We start from the raw sequence: 4,652 nt of genomic DNA on the forward strand, positions 1-4,652 counted from the left end.
TGTAATTGCATGAAAATATGAACTGATGGTATTCTGCATAATTTCACATTTTCAGGTTCGAGTTTGAACTGGTATTCAATTTAAGTAAAATTAACCTCATCTCAATGAACTTAACTTCAACCTTTCAGTCATTTCTCCTTTTCTGGCTAAACTTTGCAAACATCCTCTGTAAGAATAAGGGAGGGAGGGAGGTTTAGCAAATGTAGTCATTATAGCCAATGTATGTTATCTATAAACTAAACTTTGTAATTAAAAGGTAGGAACTGATGTTCGCTTCGGCAGCACATATACTAAAATTGGAACGATATAGAGAAGATTAGCATGGCCCCTGAGCAAGGAGGACACGCAAATGCGTGAAGCATTCCATATTTTTTCTGATATATTTTATATATGCTTAATTACTTATTTGAAATTGGATAGGGAAGGGAGGAAATCAAGATGAGCAGGGGGAGCAGGGAAGGAAAATAGGGACCATGTCATAAGAAAGGGTATCAATGTTTGTGAAGTAATGCGCCTTCTACCTGGTGAATATAATGTAACCCTTCTATTAATTACAATAAAAAATATATGGAAAAAAGGTAGGAACTGGAAGGAGAAATTGGGGTAAGATAAAGGAAAGGATGACACTGACCAAAAAAGCACAGTACTCATATATAATAGTGATGATGATGATGATGATGGTGATGATGGTGATGATGGTGGTGATGATGATGATAACAATATTACTCTTATTATTCTAGTATTTAACTGATTTAATTTCTGGATTCTTCAGTACTATTTTGCTATTAACGTTAAGCTACTAACACCTCCTATTTTCCCCTCCTATGAGTTTTGATATGTTATAGTTTGTAGAAAATGTTCAAGTGTCTGGGAATTGGATAACATTTTTAATTGAAACTCTAAACATGTTTTGCTGTGATTATCATGGTTCATTTATGAGCATTGTAAAAAATCGTGATGTTAGCTGGGCACGGTCGCTCATGTCTGTAATCCTAGCTGAGATCTGAAGATCAAGCTTCAAAGCCAGACTGGGCACTAAAGGACCTGAGACTCTTATCTCAAATTAACCTCTAGAAAACAGGAAGTGGGGCTTGGCTCAAGGTTAGGGCAGCAGCCTCCAGCTGAAGAGCTCAGGGACAGTGCCAGGCAGAATGCAAGCCCCATGACCCTGTCCCCCGCCCCACAAAGATTATGATGGTGTAACTGCAATCCCTATATACATTGTTCCAAAACTAAAACATAATAAAATATTGCAATGGTGTCATATGATTTGAAAACAGTTTGGATTTAGATGTTTTCTGGGTTAATGGTAAGTTATAGCTCATTCTCAGCAGCATCCACAGTCTTGCAGGGGAAAAAACACTGTGTCACAATGAATATTGCTCTCCTGATTTAAGACATTGTTCAGATTTTCAGTACTACATGCATGTTTTCACCTCACAACAGGTGAAAACACATGGAAGTGGAAAATAGTATTTTTCATGTGGGCATAGTATGTACCCATGATTCCTCACATTCTGGCAATAATCATATTCTTGATTGAAACTTAAGTCCTGGAAGAATAAAAAATTCAGTTAGTAAATGGGCAAATTAACAGAGAAGTTCTCATAAGAACAAACAGGAGCAATTAATAGATGCAATGAGAAAGGTTCAACCTCTTTAGCCATGAAGGAAATGTAAATCAAACCAACACTAAAATTCTATCTCACTGTAATCCTAATGACCATCAAGAATAACCAACAATCCAAAACACCGGAGGTTGCAGGCCATGAAGAACCCTCAAGTACTTTTAGTGGTGATGTGGCCAAGTGCAATGCTGTGGAATTCAATATGGAGGGTTCTCAAAAACCTAAAAAGAGATTTGCCTTTTGGCTTACTACACCACCGAGAAAGAGTAAGAAACTTCTCCAAGAGGGCAATATCCAAATACACTTGTATATTGAAGCTCTGTTCAGAATATGGAACCTGTGGAAACACTAGAGTTGCACAAGGAGGTGTGTGTGTGTGTGTGTGTGTGTGTGTGTGTGTGTTATTTCACAACAACAAAGAAAAATGACATTATGACATTTGCACAAAGTAGATGAGACTGGAGATTCTTATGTAGAACAAAGCAAGCCAAGTTAAAAAGGGCAAATATTACATATTCCTGCTTATTTGTGGAACCTAGATCTAAAGTGATGATAGGAATACATAAATATAAAAGTAAGAAACTCTGGGGAGATCAGCACAGGATGCAATTTGAGAAAGGATACCGAGAAATGAAAATTATGGATATACAACAACACACACACACACACACACACACACACACACACACACACACAGACACACACACACAAGCACAGAGAATAATGAAACTCACCAAAAAGGAGAAAGGATGTATAATGGAAAGATAAAAGGAAGATGAAGACTTGTAGGTATGTATAAATTATTACCAGACACAATATTGTTATTTGTGAATACTAAATCAAAACAGGTAAACTACTTTAGGAAAAAAGCATAGAATCATAGAATATATTTTTAAATTTATAGTCCATAAAAAAAAACAGTGGCAAGTCCTCCCAGAATAAGATGGTAGAAATAGGTGTATTAGTTCATATCCTATATTAGTTCATATCCTATTCTGTTGGTCAGGGTTCAGGAAATGGACACCAATATTTCTTAAATCTAATTGTTGGAGGGAAAACCAAGATGAGCTGGGGTGGAGGGGAGGGTAATGGGGACCAAGACATGTGAAAAGATATCAATATATGTGAATTAATGCACCTTCTATCTGGCAAATATCATGTAACCCTTTTATTAATTACAATAAAAAATAAATTAAAAAAAGAAAAAAAATCTAATTATAATAAAAAAGATAATTAGAACCGGAAGTTTGGCCTAGTGGAAGAGTGCTTGTCTAGCATGCATGAAGCCCTGGGTTCTATTCCTCCATACCACATACATAGAAAAAGCTGGAAATGGTGCTGTAACTCAAGTGGTGGAATGCTAGCTTTGAGGAAAGCCAAAGAACAGTGTTCAACCCTGAATTCAAGCCCCAGGACTGTCAAATAAGAAGATTACTGTCCTTAATGTACTAAGTTATCTCTCATCTCTTTTGTTGTCCCTTGGTTATCTCATATTGTTACAGTACTTTACCTTTTATTTGATATATTATGTATATGCTTATTTGGTTATTTGAAATAGGATAGGAAAGGGGGGAAAACAACATGAGGGGGGAGGGAAATGGGGACCAAGACATGAGAAAGGGTGTCAATGTATGTGAAGAAATGCACCTTCTATCTGGTGAATATAATGTAACCCTTCTATTAATTACAATAAAATATATGAAAAAAGATAAATAATCACACAAAAATTAACAGGAGTAGCATATTGTATGAGACTAATTCTTATAGCATAAGTGAGACGTATCTGGCAAATTCTTGAACTTTAAAGATGAAATCTTTATATTTCAATTTATTATCAGTGAATTTCCTAAAGTACATTACTGGCAGAAACTTTTCTCTAAAAATGGGTAGTTTACATACAAAAAATATGCTCCTGAGGATCTAATGTCAAAAACAAAAATAGTGTCTGGATTCATTCCCTGGGAGATGTTTTGCTTTTTCATTGTTGTCGTACCTTTTATTTTTCTTCATCTTACCTTCAACACAATAAAAAAAAATTGCAGAGGAAGAAATCTCAGACTCCCACATTTCATAGATAAAAATTTGTTAGTATGTAGTGCAATTCTAGAATATTTATTTGTTATTACTGATTGCATGCTATTTTTAAATCACATTCCAAATAAAATACTTTTTTATTTCTGTAAATACTTATCTTTTACCTTCTCTTTTTTTTCATGTTGTCAATATTGATGAGTTCTGACAAAACAAAAAAAAACGCATGATTTTTCTAAATTTAGCTCCTGAAGACATAGAAATTTAATTCTTTAGAATAAAAATCCATAATTAATTAAAATATAGGTTCACATAATCCGGTCTTTATATCCCAGGACAGTGTTTTTTGTTGTTGTTGTTTGTTTGTTTTTGCCTATCCTGGGCTTGAGCTCAAGGCCTGAGCACTGAAGGCTAGAGCTCTACCACTTGAGCCTCAGCACCACTCCTGGCTTTTTTTCTATGTATGTGGTACCGAGGAATTGAACCCTGGCCTTCGTCCATACTAGTCAAGCACTCTACCATTAGGCCAAACTCCCAGCTCCCCAGGACAGTGTTTTTCTAATTTTTTGATCAGATATACATCAATAAGAAAAAAGGAAAATTTAGAAATTGTATTAATGGGCCAGGAGATAGCCTAATGGTCGAGTGCTTGTTTAGCATGTAGGAAGCACTGGATTTGATTCCTCCATACCACATATATAGGTAAGCCAGAATTGGTGTGGTGGCTCAAGTAGAGCACTAGCCTTGAGAAAGCCCAAGGACAGGGCCCAGGCTCTGAGTTCAAGCCCAGGACTGGCAAAAACATACAAACAAACAAACCTGTGTGTTACTCTGTATAACTGTTCAAGCATCCTATTTAGTTTTTTAAAATTTTTATTTTAATTAATAGAAGGGTTACAGTTATATTCATTGGATAGGTGTGTTACTTCTCATACATTAATACCCCTTCTCATGTTTTTGTCCAAATTTCCTTCTCCCCACCTTCTTCCCTCA

The 4,652-nt window shown here is 35.7% G+C and overlaps 1 non-coding gene across 1 annotated transcript; it reads left to right on the top strand.

Annotated features, from left to right (window-relative positions):
* The first annotated feature begins 266 nt into the window (after window positions 1-266).
* On the top strand, window positions 267-373 carry LOC150052950 (U6 spliceosomal RNA). The gene has a single exon (XR_016538184.1). It is a non-coding gene; the product is annotated as a U6 spliceosomal RNA (small nuclear RNA).
* Window positions 374-4,652: the final 4,279 nt, after the last annotated feature.

This window comes from Megascapheus bottae, chromosome 16 (assembly GCF_031878675.1).
Source record: "Megascapheus bottae isolate mThoBot1 chromosome 16, mThoBot2.hap1, whole genome shotgun sequence".
Classification (NCBI taxonomy): domain Eukaryota; kingdom Metazoa; phylum Chordata; class Mammalia; order Rodentia; family Geomyidae; genus Megascapheus; species Megascapheus bottae.